This window comes from Triticum aestivum, chromosome 5A, assembly GCF_018294505.1.
Source record: "Triticum aestivum cultivar Chinese Spring chromosome 5A, IWGSC CS RefSeq v2.1, whole genome shotgun sequence".
NCBI classification, from domain to species: Eukaryota; Viridiplantae; Streptophyta; class Magnoliopsida; order Poales; family Poaceae; genus Triticum; species Triticum aestivum.
In genome coordinates, this window is record NC_057806.1 from 155,334,744 (window position 1) to 155,353,821 (window position 19,078).

The window sequence follows — 19,078 nt, forward strand, 5'->3', positions numbered from 1 at the left end:
AACAAGTCATTCATCACCGTTCCCTTGCGTCCGCCATGGCCAGCATGAGTTCTCGGTCGAGAGATTGCCACCAGGGAGAGGCAAGCCTGGAAGTGGAAGCACGAGAGATGTCCTGCCTCGCCACAAAAGCAGCCAACATGTCCTGCCGCACGGCCGTAGCAGCAGAGAGGTCCCGCCACGCCGTTGATGCAGCTAACTGGTTCGGCCGCGCCGCGGAAGCAGAGGAGATGTCCTGTCACGCCGCGAATGCAACAAAAATTTCCTCCCGCACCGCGGTGGCCTGGGAAAATGTCTTGCGGGCAGGGAAAGACTCTTACAGGCGCATGCGTGCCCTTGTCCTTAGGCAAATGGATCAGATCTCCAGGTGGGCGAGGTTGCAAGATGACCTGAAAGCCTCGTTTGAATAGTCTACCGACGTCATCCGCCAACTAAATGAGAGAAATGCGAAGCTCTGGGCCAAGTGCGACCTGCTGAGGGCGAAGATCGTCGGAAGTGTGGAGAAGCAGGAGCAGACGACTACCTTGTTGAAGAGGACCGGCGTCCTCGTCGAGAAACTTATGGACAAGAATGCCATGCTGCGCATCGAGCGTAGAAGGCTGGTGGAGGAATCCGTGGATGCTCTCAAGCAGCATCTAGAGGACAAGAAAGAGCTCATCGCTGCTAGCCGCGGAGACTAGTTCCCGCGGTCTGCAGCAACGCATCAAGAAAGTAGAGATCAACGAGCTAGATCATTGTCTTCCTTCTAATTTTGCCCTTGTGTATTACGGGCGTTGCCTCATGTGGATTTTTTTAATTATGTTTCTAAATATGTAAGACAATTATGATCTACTGTCATTGTCCTTATATTCATCATGCTTGCTATAAGTCGCAGTCGATGCTATATAGGTCTGTCGGATCTTACATCAGGATCGGAGCAAAACTTTCTTTTCATAGTTTCATTTTTCTCTCTTAAATCTTAGTCCAGTGAGACATATAGCCACGCCGTAGAACAGGTGCTCAGGCGCCATTAATGTGTGCACCTTTGCAAATCGGACAGAAAAATTACCACAGCATGTTGGTGCCATGTCATGACACCATGCCAAGTTTCACGATTTTCAGGCGTGTTTTAGATTTAAAGGAATTAAAAAACCAAGTTTCTCAATCTTTCCGGCCGAGCCACGACGCCCAGCTGTTTGAATTTCACTCCCAAATCTTGCATGGGACCTAGAAATTCACCCAAGGACACACATGTGATTTTTCAAACAACTTTGGTGCACTGGAGCATGTGCTTGTAGTTCAAATTTGAATTATGCACATTAAATGTGTAGAAACTCAATTAATGTATAAAAGGCCAAACGAACCTGGAATAATTCCAAAATTTAGCATGATACTTCAATTTGGTCTAATCTGCCAATGTAAAAAAACTAAGGCGGGAGAAGGCAGTGTACGTATGACGTTTCGCACACGGAGGCGACACGTTCCCTCTCGGAACCACGAGCCTTCTTGAGGGAAGCTCCGGTTTGCAATAAGCTTATACCAAAGCTTGTCCCAATTCGGCCAAAAAATTACCGCAACATGTTGGTGCCATGTCACGACACCATGCCAAGTTTCATTATTTTCAGGCATGTTTTGGATTTACAAGAATTAAAAAACCAAGTTTCTCAATCTTTCCGGTCGAGCCACGACGCCCAGATGTTTGAATATCACTCCCATCTCTTGCATGGGACCTAGAAATTCACCCAAGGACACACATGTGATTTTTCAAACAACTTTGGTGCATTGGAGCATGGGACCTAGAAATTCACCCAAGGACACACATGTGATTTTTCAAACAACTTTGGTGCATTGGAGCATGTGCTTGTAGTTCAAATTTGAATTATGCACATTAAATGCGCATAAACTCAATTAATGTATAAAAAGGCCAAACGAACCTGTAATAATTCCAAAATTTAGCACGTACTTCTATTTGGTCTAATCTACCAGTGTAAAAAAATTAAGGCGGGACAAGGCAGTGTACGTATGTCGATTCACACGGAGGCGACACGTTCCCTCTCGGAACCACGAGCCTTCTTGACGGAAGCCCCGGTTTGCAAGAAGCTTACACCAAAGCTTGTTCCAATTCGGCCAAAAAAATTACCACAGCATGTTGGTGCCATGTCATGATACCATGCCAAGTTTCATGATTTTCAGGTGTGTTTTCGATTTACAGGAATTAAAAACCAAGTTTCTCAATCTTTCCGGCCGAGCCACGATGCCCAGATGTTTGAATTTCACTCCCATCTCTTGTATGGGACCTTGAAATTCACCCAAGAACACACATGTGATTTCTCAAACAACTTTGGTACACTAGAGCCTGTGCTTGTAGTTCAAATTTGAAGTATGCACATTAAATGCGTGGAAACTCAATTAATGTACAAAAAGGACAAACGAACCCGGAATAATACCAAAATTTAGCACGTACTTATATTTCGTCTAATCTGATAGTGTAAAAAATTAAGGTGGGAGGAGGCAGTGTACGTATATCGTTTCTCACATGGAGGTGACACGTTCCCTCTCGGAACCACGAGCCTTCTTGAGGGAAGCTCCGGTTTGTAAGAATCTTACACCAAAGCTTGTCCCAATTCGGCCAAAAAAATACTGCAGCATGTTGGTGCCATGTCATGACACCATGCCAAGTTTCATGATTTTTAGGCGTGTTTTGGATTTACAAGAATTAAAAAACCAAGTTTCTCAATCTTTCCGGCCGAGCCACGACGCCCAGCTGTTTGAATTTCACTCCCATCTCTTGCATGGGACCTAGAAATTCACCCAAGGACACACATGTGATTTTTGAAACAACTTTGGTGCACTGGAGCCTGTGCTTGTAGTTCAAATTTGAATTATGCACATTAAATGCGCAGAAACTCAATTAATGTATAAAAAAGGCCAAACGAACCCGGAATAATTCCAAAATTTAGCACGGTACTTCTATTTGGTCTAATCTGCCAGTGTAAAATAATTAAGGCGGGAGAAGGCAGTGTACATATGTCGTTTCGCACACGGGGGTGACACGTTCCCTCTCGGAACCACGAGCCTTCTTGAGGGAAGCTCTGGTTTGCAAGAAGCTTACACCAAAGCTTGTCCCAATTCGGCCAAAAAAATTACCAGAACATGTTTGCCAAGTTTCATTATTTTTAGGCGTGTTTTGGATTTACATGAATTCAGAAACCAGGTTACTCAATCTTTCTGGCCGGGCCACGATGCCCAAATGTTTGAATTTCACTCCCACCTCTTGCATGGGACCTAGAAATTCACCCAAGGACACACATGTGATTTTTCAAACAACTTTGGTGCACTGGAGCATGTGCTTGTAGTTCAAATTTGAATTATGCACATTAAATGCCCAGAAACTCAATTAATGTATAAAAAAGGCCAAACGAACCTGGAATAATTCCAAAATTTAGCACGGTACTTCTATTTGGCCTAATCTGCTAGTGTACAAAAATTAAGGCGGTAGAAGGCAGTGTACGTATGTCGTTTCGCATACAGAGGAGACATGTTCCCTCTCTGAACCAATAGCCTTCTTGAGGGAAGCTCTGGTTTGCAAGAAGCTTACACCAACCTTGTCCCAATTCGGCAAAAAAATTTACTACAGCATGTTGGTGTCATGTCATGACACCATGCCAAGTTTCATGATTTTCAGGTGTGTTTTCGATTTACAAGAATTAAAAACTAAGTTTCTCAATATTTCCTGCCGAGCCACGACGCCCAGATGTTTGAATTTCACTCCCATCTCTTGCATGGGACCTTGAAATTCACCCAAGAACACACATGTGATTTTTTAGCAAAGTTTGGTGAACTGGAGCATGTGCTGGTAGTTCAAATTTGAATTATGCACATTAAATGCCCAGAAACTCAATTAATGCATAAAAATGCCAAACAAACCCGGAATAATTCCAAATTTAAACACGACACTCATGTACTAGTTGCATGGTCACTCTATGTAAATGTTCTAGCAATTCAAACAGCATCCTTTCCCTCCATAACACCATTTTGTCTTTCAAAACATAATGAAAAAAATCAGGTATACCACAAACAGTTTACTAGAAAGAATCGTGTGGGATGCGATATAAAATATCTTGGCGCACCTTCTTGTCTGACTTACGCGGGAAGCTTCGTCGTCTACAGTCCACCGCCCTCGCTTTAACCACACTTGCACGCCAATTTCTCGCGGCACCGAGCGAATTTTTTTGGCCACCATGGAAATATCGATCTCCCACCCCCTACCTCCTACCAAAAGCCACATTTTCCACTGTTCATCCTTGCTTTCCAAGTTCAAACCTTCACTGCTGCTTACTGGCAGCTCAGCCTCCTCGCCGGCGACCCTTCTTCTTGCAGCGCCGCCTCCTCGCCGGCGACCCTTCTTCTTGCTGCGTGGCCTCCTCGCCGCCGACCCTTCTTCTTGCTACGCGCCTCGTTGATATGGTCAGGTAATCCACACCCCACCCACACCATCCTCCTCCTTTCCCGTCCCACATGCCCCGATCGACGGAGCGACACCTTCCACCAAAAACACTGCCCCCTCCTCCAATTAAGCACCGCCCATAGCCATTTTACACACAGTATAACGTGGAGCTAATTAGCATGGGGCCGCACGCGCGAACGAGGTCGCTATGGCTGTCATGCGTGTCGACTGCCAGATCTTGGAGGAGCACCTCGTCTTCGAGGCCACCATTGACACCGCCACGCGGTTGTCTACTTTAAAATACAGTTCGTGATGTTTTCTCGAGGCCACCGCCAGTGCCTTCTAGTGATTTGTCCTATGTAATGTTAATATGCAATTTGATGTTCAGTTAACAGTTTGGTCCTCTGAAATGTAAGGTTCAGTTAACACTTTGGTCCAACAATTGCTACATTTCGTAGTACTGTTCTCAAGCATTCTTTGTTTTGTTAACTATCGTATCTTCTAGTACATGTTTCTTTTCTACAATGTCGTGCTCAGTTAACTATTTTGGTTCATTTGGTCTGTTGTCCATTTAACTGTTTGGTTCAGTTCTGCAATTTCATTTTCATTTGTTGTGGTTACAATTTTGTATTGTTATGCATGTGAGACCAATTGAATTTGGCTGTACTCAATACATACTCTACTGATAGTATGGCAACTCTCAGTTAACCTGATCAAGATCTTCCTTATATGTGTTGCAGGGAAACAATGGGAGACACTGTGGTTTACCATCGAGGTTTGTTCAAGCAGGGTCCTTTGGCTAATAGCACATTATTGTGCAGTTGCAGGAATCATTCTAATATTTAGGTTTCTTACCATTTGGTCTTGCACATGTAGGTCCTGCTGTCAGAGGCTTAGACCCACTGTTCGACCCATTTTGCATATGGGGAAATGAGATGTCCATGAATATCAGTCAAGTCAAGAAACTTGGAAAGATTGTTATGATGATGAAACTTGCGATGAATAATAGCAAGATCTTTGTTTGCACAATGAAGAAGACATCAGTCAACTATAGTATGGTACCAACTCTTTTACCTTGTTTTTACCCCGTGCCATTTCAAAATTTACAACAGCGATTTATGCATAGCTTTGTTTTCAGTACTTTTCAAAGCAGTTCATCGATGATTACCTCTCAAACCACCTACATGGTCAAGAGGCGAGGAAGGTATTCATTCAACACTCACGATACAATATTGAAGTCTTGCTGAAGAGGACGAAGGTTGGGGGGCAATTATCTCTACTTAGTGTGGATCCTTGGCTAGCAAAGATATTGGGCAAGCACCACATGTTGAAGGATCTATGACAATATAACTTCTATGTGAATATGAAAAGACATAGATCATTATGTTGTCTTCCTTGCCCCACATCAACAATTTTGGCATATAATATTTAATGAGAGCTCACAATCATAAAAGATGTCCAAGATAGTGTATTTGCATATGGATCTTCTCTTCCCTTATTAATTCTTTCACGAATTGCATCATTCACCAATGCTATGTTTGTCAACTTTCAACAAATTTTACCACTTATACTTTTCCTTATGTGATGTCATTACTTAATATAAGATTAGGATATGATCTTTTTCATTATTATTTTTATCTTGATAGAAACATAAAAGTAAAGAAGCAAAACTCAAACTAAGCTTTATTATATAACACTCACTCGATTACATATATAGATCACGAAACTAAGACTCAAAAATAGATTATGCTAAAATTTTATTGAACTAATTCATAATATAACTAAAGGTCGAACTACGAGAGGTAAAGGAAATAAAAGTGATGGTGATACAATACTGGGGCATTTCCCCAAGCTTGGCAAAAGCCAAGGGGAGTTCCCATACCCATGTACTCAAGTCTCCTTTAGTGGGGAAGATGGTGATGGTGGTGGTGATGAAGTGGTAGCAAACTGATCCAGCTTGCGTCGGAGGCTAAAATTATGTTCCCTCGGATCCTCATTCTCCAGCTCAAGCCTTAATATCTTCTTCCATAACGTTGCCTTGCTTTACTATAGGAAATGAGGAGGGATAGATTGGGTTTTAATTTTGTTTGCTCTATTGGGGAAGTTTGGCTTCTTGAGCTCCGCGTGAAGATCTCTAGGTTGAGGTAGTGGGGCTTCATATTCATCTAAGGATGCATCCTCCTCCTCTAGATCGATTTCCTCCTCCTCATCCATGAACCGCACACAGGGAAAGGTATCCTTAAAGAGATTTGGATCTAGAGGCTGGTAAGAAACATGGCTCTCTCCCTCCGAATCTTGAGACGACATATTTTCATATCTGTCAGAAAAATAGCATGAAACAAGAACAGAGGATTTCTTTGCGATATGGTGGCCAATACGTCCGGGGGGTATATAAAGATTTTTTATCTTGGGGAACAAGCAAACGGGAGGAAAATGGAGCTGGGAAGGTTCCCGAGGGGAGCAGAACCCACCAGGGAGCGCCAAAAAGGGCAGGCGTGCCCTGGTGTATCATGCCCACCTTGGTTGCCTTCCTGGTTGTTTCTTATTTTCCTAATCTTTCTAATATTCCAAAACTGACAGAAAATATTTTTGCGGATTTTTCAGAGTCCATATACTTACCGGTATCATGTACCTCCTCTTTTTCATGGTTTTTGAGTGTATTCTGGAAGATTTCTTTTATGTGTTCCTCCGGTGTCATGGTTTGGATAATATTGGTTTCAACATTAATAGGCGTACCTGAAATATAGTGCTTAATTATTTGCCCATTGACCACCTTTGGATTAGTGCCTTCGGCATTATTGATCTTAATGGCTCCAGAATGATAAACCTCTTCGATAATATAAGGTCCTTCCCATTTGGAAAGAAGTTTCCCTGCAAAGAATCTAAAACAAGAGTTGTACAAAAGAACATGTTCACCAACTTTGAATTCCCGCTTTTGTATTCTTTTGTCATTCCACCGTTTAACTTTTTCTTTGAATACTTTGGCATTTTCGTAGGCTTGGGTTCTCCATTCATCTAGTGAGCTAATATCAAATAATCTCTTTTCACCGGCAAGTTTGAAATCATAATTGATTTCTTTAATTTCCCAATATGCTTTATGTTCTAACTCAAGAGGCAAATGACAAGCTTTTCCATAAACCATTTTATAACGAGACATGCCCATTGGATTTTCATAAGTTGTTATGTAGGCCCAAAGTGCATTGTCCAATTTCTTAGACCAAATTTTTTGGGACCTATTGACAATTTTTTGTAATAGTAATTTTATTTCTCTATTTCTAAGTTCAACTTGACCACTATATTGAGGATGATAGGGTGAAGCAATTCTATGGTTAACATCATACTTAGCAAGCATTTTACAGAAAGCACCATGAATAAAGTGTGAACCACCATCAATCATTAAATATCTAGGGACTCCAAACCTTGGGAAAATAACTTCTTTAAGCATTTTAATGGAGGTGTTATGATCAGCACTACTAGTTGGAATAGCTTCTATCCACTTAGCAACATAATCACAGCAACCAAAATATGTGTATACCCATTAGAGGAAGGAAAAGGTCCCATATAACCAGAACACCAAACATCAAATGGTTCAGCAACAAGTGAATAATTCATAGGCATTTCCTGACGCTTACCAATATTACCTATCATTTGACATTCATCACAAGATAAAACAAACTTATGGGCATCCTTGAAAAGAGTATGCCAGTAAAAACCAGATTGCAATACCTTGTGAGCAGTTCTATCTCCCGCATGGTATCCTCCATAAGCTTCAGAGTGACATTTCCGTAGCATTTGTTCCTGTTCATGCTCAAGTACATAATGTCTAATAATACCTCGCTCTACCCCTTCTTTATAAAGATGTGGGTCATCCCAAAAGTAATGTCTTAAATCATAGAAGAATTCTTTCTTTGTTTAGCATGTGAAACTAGGTGGTATAAATTTAGAAACAATATAATTGGCATAGTCAGCATACCAAGGAGTATTATTGTGACAGCCTGGTATTTGCCCTCTCTTCTTTTTCTGATTTTATTTGGTTTTGATTTGAATTTGGAGTTTGAATCACTTCAGTTGGACTTAAACACTTGGGCACCACCTTGACATTCACCCAAGTGACTCATTTCTCTCTCTAGCCATCACTTCTTCTCTGATCAACCTCAAAATAATATTATGAATATTTTTCTTAAATGAAAAATATTCATTTTTCCCCCTAAAACCCTAACCAGCCACTTGTGCTCCAAAGCAACCCCAATTTTTCTTGCCCACAAAAATCTACGAAAATTCACAAATATTCTTTGAACCCTAGGATACCTTCCTGAGCAAAAATATTTCATCACCTTTTGGAATATTTTTGCTACAGAAAATATTTTCTGTTCTGGACAGAAATAGTAGTTTCTACAGCAACTACCATTTTACTTGCTCCAATGCTGCTGAATTTTCTTGTGCATCACCACCCTCCTAGATGATTGCTAACCTCCAAATATCAGCTCCCAAATCTTAGTATTTTGACCACAGTAAGCTCTCAAAGTTATTGTCCAGAAACTTACCTTGTAGTGAAAATCCATCTTACTGCACCTGAGCTTGAATCCAAGCATTGGCTCTACCCAAAACACTAAGGACTACACGCCAGACATGAAATTGGGGCCATCCGTGGCTCTATGCTGAAGTTCACGCGGTGACCACGCATGTGCACAGTGCCAACCCGCTAGTCGCCGAGCTCCGAGTGCCATCGAGTTCTCTATTCGGTGCGTGCTCACTTCCCCGCCTGCCGCACCTCGCCAAACCTCGCCACCATCCCCGTCTCTACTCCATTAAATCCCTCATGGCGCTCGCCGACACCGAAGCTCGCCGCAGCAAGAACGTGCGCGGTCCGGCCAACCCAACAGTGTGTCACGCACTGTGTTCGTCGCCACCCCCTCGTTACTGTGCTCGTCCCCGCCTGCTCACAATGCCCGCGTGACCTGCGTCGCCTTCCCCCTCGCTCACTGATGCCGTTCTTCGTCGGACGCCATCTCCAGGTGTCCTCCGGCAGAGCCTGAACCCCTCACATCGCTCGGCTATAAATACAGCCCTCCCCAGCCCTCTCGAGCATTACAAAGCCCTCTCACACACTCCACAAACTAGTAGGAAGCCGTAGCCCCGCCGGGCAGGCCTCGGGTCACCGTCCCCAAGCTCAAGCTCGCCGGCGATCCCCTCGGGTCGTCCCTGCAGCTGCAGCCCCTCCCAAGCTCGGGTTACTCTTCCAGAGCCTCCGTCGTGCTTCCGTGGTGCCGTCCGACCCGGTTGGGGCCACTGGTGCAGCCTCTGGTCGCCGTTAGCCCCAACTCCGGCGACCCCCGCTCTCTGTCGCCGCTGGAGACGCCCGTTCCGATGTCGTCCGACCACCCCTAGCTAATCCATGGGTACGGGCAGGTGCGCCTTCCGGTACAGTGTTTTTTCGGTACTGTTTTCGCTCTAATTTATCAATCGTTTATTGGAACGAGGCGTATAATATACCGTTGAAAAGCTATTGATTAGGTGCAATTTCTCCATGTTGAACACTTTTCGAGATTCCTCTCGGTTTAAGAGCAGTTTCAAAAATGGTGCGGCGGATGACGAGTGGCAGCGAGCGTATTTTCGTGATTTTTTCTAAACCGCTCATCGGAATAAGGCAAATGATACGCCGTTGGAAAGATATCATCGAGGCGCATATTTTTCATATCTATTATTTTCTCTAATTTGTTACGGTTCAAGAGCAGTTTTAAATTTACTAAATCGCAGAATTACGTTTTTTAAATTTTTTGCAATTTTCGGTATTGTTTTCACTCTAGTTTTTGAACCATTTGTCGAAACGAGGCGTGTAATACGTCGTTGGAATGCTATGGACAAGGTGCAACCTTTATATGTAGTAATGGTTTCGAGATTCCTTACAGTTTTAAGTTAATTTTGAAAATCGTGCAGCGGACGACAAGTGGCAGCGGCCATTTTTCGCGAAATTTTTACAAACCGGTCATCGAAATGATTCAAATGATGTGCCGTTGGAAAGATATCGACGAGACGCAACTTTTTCATGTAGAACACTCTCTCTAATTCCTTATGGTTTAAGAGCAGTTTTAAATTTACCGAAATGCGGACACTGTTTTTCGCGATACCCAAATCGACGTGGGTACTTCATCAGAGAGAAGAATGCACTGCTTCAAATCGGAAACTGCAATGCATCACACAGTCGAGCGAACTACATGGTTTCTTTTTGTCGAATGTAAACTTTAAGAATGCACTGCTTCAAATTGAAAACCGCACTGCATGACACAGTCGAGGGAACTTCATGGTTTCTTTTTGTCGGATGTAAACTTTAAGAATGCACTACTTCAGATTGAAAGCCGCACTGCATGACACAGTCGAGGGAACTTCATGGTTCCTTTTTGTTGGATGTAAACTTTAAGAATGCACTACTTCAGATTGAAAACCACACTACATCGCACAATCGAGCGAATTTCATGGTTTCTTTTTGTCGCATGTAAATTTTCTCAAACGAGTTTTTGTTGTCTTTTTTCAACATTTTTTATTAATCAGAGTGGACGACAGAGACGAGGGCGAGAGAACCGCGACATATATTGAAGTGAACCACATTACTATTTTTTTGTTTCGTTAAGTTTTCATATTTTCCATGTTGTGCACAAGTGAACCTCATCACTCTCAAAAGTGAACCACATCCGAAGACCAAACACACTGCAGGTGTTAATGTAGTCGACTAATTTTTTAAACACACGAAACAAAATGCACTTCATACATAGGGGTAATGAAACATCATTCTTTTTTATACAAACTGAGTGCACTTTTCAAAAAAAGATCTCCAAAAATGCAAAACATGGATGGAGTGAACAACGTCCCCCAACTTTTTCATAAAAAATGTTCTGCACGCATGTGCCGGACGGGTGGCAGACTGCACGCGCGGCCAGCGAAACTGCAAGCAGATGGGTTGTGCACTCCACAAGAGCATCGAGTAAATTGCATGATGAGCCAACGACATACATACAACACCGATGTTTCCGCACTGTAAGAACCCGCATGCTGCACTGCACGGGAACGTGCCCGTGCACACCGCACCACACCATCTATCAAACTGCACACCACTCTCACACCATGTGCACTTCAAGTTGATGCCCGAAGGAACTCTCATGCCCGGGGTGCATCGCGTTTGGTACCGAACTGCATGCTGGCATCGTTTTGTGGCTGTCGCTCGACAGCGGAGTGTAGCAGCGCTCCACCGTATATTGCACGCCGTTTGAACCTCTTTTTTGGTATCCCTTTGAAAAACACCTAAAGGCAAAGGGAACTGGACGAAGGCGAGGCACACTTCAGTGGAATAGCAGGAAACAAAAAAGTCAGGGAAATGCGTCAATGAACTGCACGGCAACGCGCGTGCCAGCGCACTGCAAGCCAAGGGCGGCTGGACTGCAAGGGGAGGAGGGGTACACACCCACTGCACTCAACGTGGGAGTCGCGGTGCACTGCACCGGCAAGGTCGCGCTGCTCCAGTGGCGGATGAGACGGCTAGCGGCTCGACTCGATCCAGAGCTTTGCCGCCGGCAACTTGGGGCCTCCAGATTCGCTTGCTGATGGGTAGCCAATCCCGGGCGACTCCGCTGCAGTTCACTCGAGGCCACCGGGGTCCCTGGAGAAGCACCACAATCAAGGCCGCCGATGACACATCAGGAGGCAAGCCGATGGCCCATGTGGACAAAAAATATCACGGCAAGGAAGACACCCACAACACCGACGCATTGAACGGGGGGTGAGAGGCGGCATCGAGAGGAGGGCACTGCGCCGGGCCTGGCTCTCCGCCACCAAACGGTGTTGTTTTCTCGCGGCTCACATCGACAGATCCGCTCGGGATCGAACGATCTGTGGCCTCAGCCACTGGATCCGGCGAGGTGAATCTCACCAGCAGCGTGAGGGAGAGCTGGATCTGAGGTATATCGCCAGACTGAGGCAGATGCAGAGCAGGTTGGTGGTCGGTGCGGGCGGCGGCGCACAACGCGGGGTGGGCAGCGGCGCAGGGGGGCGAGAAAGTTGGCCAGAGCAGTTCCCCGCCGCTGGGCCGGGATCCACTGGGAAGGGGAGAGGTAGGCGCCGCGGGGTGGAAGGTGGTCGGGGATGGGGGCACCGCTGCAGGGTGGGAGGTGGTCGGGGGTGGGGTTCGACCCGAGAAGGCGGGTGGGTTTGGTGTGGGGTGGTGGGGTGGGGAATGGATAAGTTTGTACGCGGGGCTTGGGTAGATTTTTTTTCGGTTCGGTGGAGCTCGCGAGGTGTTTGCACATGTGTTATCAGAATAATCCCTAGCGTTATTATAATAAGACTCTTAAAGATGTTATCATAATAAACACCGGTTACTTTCACTTTAAGTTGAACCTGATAATAACTTAACCTGAACATATCGTTGATCGGGTCATGGTGCCACTGAACCGAGATTTTCCCCAGTGCAACCACATTTGCCTTTGTGGGAAGGCCTTTATTCGGTCTGTTGTCATGCCTCTGATTGGTGCCTCCAATGAGAGAAGGTTATGGGCGTGCGTTATCCTGGCCCGGTAAGCAGACATAACCTTGTGTGCCCGTTGTTGTTATGGTACCTTGTCCCTGTTTGGGACCATTTATGTTTTGCCACGACGGTGGCCGTTGGTGTCTTTCGTAGGAACGGGGCCACCCATGACTTCGCCCAGTGGGGAGTGAGTCGGAGTGGCCGGGAGAGTGTCATGGCAATGGAGGGGTTCTGTCGGAATGCCATTGGTCCACCCGAATGGGAGTGCGAGGCCATGGTTTCTGTGGTGTGGGTACAGTGCACTACCTCTGCAGAGTGTATTAAATCTATCAATAGCCGTGTCCACGGTTACGGACAAGCTCAAAAGTAGGTCACTCCATGGATCAATGTTTAAATAATTATGCACACTATGATAATAACCTTGCGTGGTTGAAGAGAGGATGGTTGAGAAATCATCTTGATGCTGGAGGCCAAGTTGTTGGCCAGTTTGTGATTCGAGTACGATCACTGTTTGGTTACGAGGTAACCCGATTAAAGACCAAGATGTTGGTCAGTTTGTGGTCCAAGAGGGATCACCGTTTGGTAAGTAAGTCTGAGGGACTTAAGTCACGAGATCATGATCACTGCATCTGAAGTATGATTTTGCATTAATGATTCAATTGGCTAATTATCATATATTGTTTTTCATTATGTTTATGCTAGTTGTGAGCTTGCAAGTACATTCAATGTACTGACCTGGCGTGTCATGCCAGCTTTCAGGGAAGTCTCGTTGGAAAGAAGTGCTGTCCGAGTCTAGATCATGTCCACATCGGTGTCCCTATGCTATGGAGTCCCGCTTCGTCGTCATTACGCTGCCGCGTAGTTGTCATGATCAAGGCCCCTTTATGTTCACTAAATAATGTACATATTGTTCAGCCGCACCGTGTGTGCCGCTTGGCCTCGCAACTTGTTGTAATATGAACTATGTTCCGCTAGCATCAGTAAAGCGGTTGCTTTCTGTACCAAGATGTTGTGTATTGCCAGAAGACAAGATCTCTAGGTTGGCAATGCAAGGTAAACCGGTTGCTTTGAGCCGGGGTGCCACAACGCTTGGTATCAGAGCCCCGCTGACTGTTGGACACGCTAGGCTGCCAACGTGTTAACTGGACATTATTCAGGGTATAAGTTGAGTGCCGATAGTGCTTGTAGCTGATTGTTGCATTGCATGTGCTCGTTTATCTTTATTCTAACCTACTAATGGCTGGTGGTGTAGATGGCTCTGGTGCCGTATCCGTGACAGTTGCAGCTGATGCCGTACACGTGTCGCATCTCCTCTGTAACGTGTGACATCAGCTGTACCCCCTCGGTGACGATCCAGTCTATCGTGTGTACCGGGAGCGTCTAGCAGACTCAATGTATGAGTATCACGCAGTGGTCACTCTGCGCACCAGTTCATCTTCCAGCACTTATATCCGTACCTCCATGAGCAGTTTCGCTTCTACTGCTTCTCAGGCTGTCAAGTTTGCTGCATTTGAGGTCCTCGTCGAGCTGCGTTATAACGAGGTCCGAATGCAGAACCATCCAGGTTTCCACTGCTATCCCTCCGTGCACGACAATGGTCGTGCTCGTTTTCCTATCGTTGATCCGGAGTCTGATAGTACTGCTAGACACCTTTCTCGTTATATCACTGCTAGCTATCTTATGGTTCACGAGCTGGCTCGAGAGATGACTCGTGCTCACACTGCTTTAGACGCTACTAGAGCTTCCACTACTCCATCATCTATGGGATTTACTCCTTATATTCCCTCCAGTTCTAGTTCACCTATTTCACCAGTTACTCCTCCAAGTAGCTCGGGCACCTCAACCGTGAATCCTCTCAGTGCTCCTGCTGAGTGGGTTTCCCTTCTCACTACCCCAGTAGCCCAGATGCTCCAGCCTCATCCTGCACCTACTCCGGAGGGAGAGCCCTCGAGGCAGCGTCGTCGTGTTATCTTTAACCCGGAGGTCTCGGTTAATGTTGTCAGTTTAGGATCCGAGTCTGCTTCAGGAGAGGACCCCACAGCACCAGTAGAGCTTTAGAGCACTCGAGTATCCACAGTCGTCAGGTTGATGTACGGATGTAGTCATACGAGTCATGTTGTTCTGTTTCTATGTATGAGAGTAGTCGAACTTATCATGTCATTTCTCTTTTATGTACGAGTCTATGTATAATTATGTTGGAACTTTCTTTTATTCGCTGTGCTTCGTTCGTATTTCGTTTTCTTTTGGGTTTTGTCACTGGCTTTTCTCCACTATATTTTTTTGGATGTTGCTCATCTCGGATGCATTGTCTTGGGAAAAACAAACAATAGGATGACGCGAAGAGGCAGCAGTAGCAACGCTTGTGAGGATGTTCCCGTTCGTCGTTCTGCACGACAGGCAGGACACTCCCCCAAGCCATACGTTCCACCACCGCCTCCACCGCCTCCACCGCCAAATCCGCCATCCATTGATCAAATTCTATTTATGTTTGAGGAAAGGAGGAATAATGATCTGATTGAAATATTAAGGAGTGTGCAAGCTATGGTTGGACAGAATGGAAATCAGAACAGTCATCACTCCAAGCTGTCAGATTTTCAACGAACCAAGCCTCCTAGTTTCAGTCAGGTTATTAATCCCATGGATGCAGACGACTGGTTATGAACCATTGAGAAGAAGTTTGAGATTGCTCGTACTGAAGAGGATGACAAAGTCCTGTTTGCAACTCATTATCTTGAAGGTGCTGCTGCCATATGGTGGGAAAATGCAAAAGCCATGTGGCCTGCTGGTGAAGAAATCACCTGGAGCAAATTCAAGGATCATTTCCGTAAATACCATATTCCTGCTGGAATTATGAAGGTCAAGCGCCGTGAATTCCTCGTGCTCCTCCAAGGAAGTCAGTCCGTGAGGGAATATTTGCATAAGTTCAATCATTTGGCCCGTTACTCTCTTTATGATGTGGCCACCGAAGAAAGAAAGATTGACAGGTTTCTTGGGGGATTAAACCAGCATCTCCGATGCACCCTCAGTATGTTTGACTTCCCTGATTTCCAAACTCTGGTAAACAAGGCTCTCATTGCTGAAAGGGAGCACAAGCTTATACATGACAATAAGTCTGCAAATAACGATCACAAGTGCAAGTTTGAGCCAAGGAAGGAAGTGCAAGCAGTGCAAAAGGCTTGTACCTGGCAGCATAATCAGGTAGAGTACAAGCCCAATTTGCAGCAGAATGTTAACAAAACTACTACACAAGTCAAGAATGTACTGACCAATCCGGTGCGAGAAGAGTGCCAGCGCAAAAGTTCTTGTTTCAGTTGTGGGCAAACCGGACATTATGCCAGACAGTGTCCCAAGAACAGCAAGACTAATCCTCCATTCAGGCCTCAAGTCAAATTTATGGGGTCATATCCTATCCAGAAAACATCACTGGGCAAGTCAATCACCTCTCCGTAGACAAAGCCCAAGAGAACCCCGAAGTCGTCATTGGTATGTTTTCTATTAATAGCATATCTGCCATTATTTTATTCGACTCTGGGGCTTCCCACTCTTTTATTTCACGGAGTTTTGTTGCCCAAAACAAATTTCCTTGTTCGGTTTTGAGCAAGAATATGCTAGTACAATCTCCGGGATCTTTGCTCAGAAGCAATCTGGTCTGCCGTAATCTGGAAATTAATATCAACGGAGTCCGTTTTCCAACTTCCTTGATAGTCATTGAGTTTGTCAAGTTGGGAATTATTTTGGGGATGAATTGGTTAACCAAATATCAAGTATGCATTAATTGCGTGACCCGAGAAGTCACTTTGACAAGTCAAGAGGGGTAGACTACAAAATTTTATGCCCGCAGGAGCATACCCAAGAAAGAAATGGTCTTCACCGCTGTGGCTGGTGAATTGGAATTAATTCCTGTGGTCAGTGAGTTTCCCGATGTATTCCCAGAAGAACTGCCAGGCATGCCGCCAGATCGAGAGCTTGAGTTCGTAATAGATCTTGTGCACGGAACCGCACCGTTATACATGAAGTATTATCGGATGCCTTCGTCAAAATTAGTGGAGCTAAAGAAACAACTTGACGAGATACTCCAGAAAGGATACATCCGTCCCAGCTCTTTCACCATGTGGATCACCTGCTATATTTGTGGATAAGAAATATGGTAGTCTCCGTATGTGTGTGGATTAGAGTCAGCTGAATGATGTCAACCATCAAAAATAAATATCCACTGCCCAGGATCAATGATGTCACCAACTCAGTGGGGCAAAGTTATTTTCCAAGGTTGATTTAAGGACAGGATACCACCAACTCAAGATTAAAAAGGAAGATATTCCTAAGACCGCATTCACTACCTAGTACGGTCTTTATGAATATACCGTTATGTCCTTCGGCCTCACCAATGCCCCTGCTTTCTTCATGCATATGATGAACATGGTGTTCATGGAATTCCTAGATAAATTTGTGGTGGTCTTCATCGACAACATTATCATATACTCAAAAGGTGAAGAAGAGCACAAAGGACACCTCAGAGCCATATTACAATGACTTCGCGACCATCAGTTGTATGCCAAATTTAGTAAATGTGAGTTTTGGCTCAAGCGAGTTGGATTTCTTGGGCATGTGTTTTCTGCAGAAGGTATAGCTATGGACCCGAGCAAAGTAAAGGACGTGCTCGATTGGTTGGCACCCACAACAGTATCCCAAATATGAAGTTTCCTTGGATTAGCCGGATACTATCGCCATTTCATTGAAGGCTTCTCTAAAATTGCCAAGCCAATGACGGAATTGCTCAAGAAAGATAAGAAGTTTGAATGGACTGAGGACTGTGAGAAAAGTTTCAATGAGCTGAAAATCCGGTTGACAATAGCACCGGTGTTGACTCTTCCAGACATCTACCACAGCTTTGATGCGTACTATGACGCTTCCAGACAGGGCCTTGGATGCGTACTTATGCAAGATGGCAAGGTGGTAGCATATGCATCATGACAGCTACGACCCCACGAAGGAAACTATCCTACTCATGATCTAGAATTAGCTGCGGTGGTTCATGCTCTAAAGATTTGGAGGCACTACCTCATTGGGAAGAGGTGCCAAATATTTACTGACCACAAAAGTCTCAAGTACATATTTACTCAGCCAGATTTAAATCTCCGCCAGCGAAGATGGCTTGAGTTAGTCAAGGACTATGATCTTGGAATTAATTACCACCTGGGTAAGGCCAACATGGTTGCCGATGCACTCAGCCGAAAGCCTGTCAGCCTGAATATCATAATGGGATCCTTGCCTCCTGAACTTCGAGAAGAGATTGCTCAGCTCAACCGGGTCATAGTTGGTGCTGATATGGAAGTTACTCCAACCCTCGAGGAAGACATCCGCAAGGCCCAGCCAAATGACACAATCTTACAAAAACATGCCCGGCGTGTGCTAGCAGGACATACATCAGATTTTTCTAAGGATCGGCAAGGTACACTGCGATTCCGTGGAAGGATTTGTGTACCCAGGCAAGAAGATTTAAGGAAGAGAATACTGTCAAAAGCACACAGATCTTCATATTCTATTCACCCTGGGGGTACTAAAATGTACGAAGACCTTCAAAAAATATTCTGGTGGGATGGAATGAAGAAGGACATTGCCTACTTTGTGGCCTGTTGCGACATATGCAACGAACTGAAGGCAGAACACCAGAAACCAGTCGGACTCCTCCAACCATTGCCCGTTTCACAATGGAAGTGGGATGAAGTTTGCATGGATTTTTTCACAGGTCTACCAAAGACTCAACGAGGCCATGACGTAGTATGGGTCATAGTGGACACCTTAACCAAGGTAGCTCATTTTATCCCCATCAAAACCACATACCGAGCCGGTCAGCTCGCACAACTATATGTGTCCAGAATAGTCAGTCTACATGAGTACTGCGAACAATCACTTCCGACCGCGGGTCACTTTTTACCTCTGCTTTCTGGACACGCCTCCATCAAGCCTTGGGGACAGCGCTAAAATATAGTATCGCTTATCATCCTCGGACCGATGGACAGACTGAGCGTGTAAATCAAATACTTGAAGATATGCTTCACGCCTGTGCCTTGGCCCAAGGACCTACATGGGAAGACTGTTTGTCGTACGCTGAGTTCTCCTACAACAGTAGTTTCTAGACC

At 45.0% G+C, this 19,078-nt stretch overlaps 1 long non-coding RNA gene across 1 annotated transcript; it reads right to left on the reverse strand.

Annotated features, from left to right (window-relative positions):
* Positions 1 to 11,190: 11,190 nt before the first annotated feature.
* Positions 11,191 to 12,615, reverse strand: LOC123102702 (uncharacterized). The gene is made up of 2 exons (XR_006449198.1): positions 12,172 to 12,615; positions 11,191 to 12,074 (listed from the first exon to the last, which is right to left on the reverse strand). It is a non-coding gene; the product is annotated as an uncharacterized lncRNA (long non-coding RNA).
* Positions 12,616 to 19,078: the final 6,463 nt, after the last annotated feature.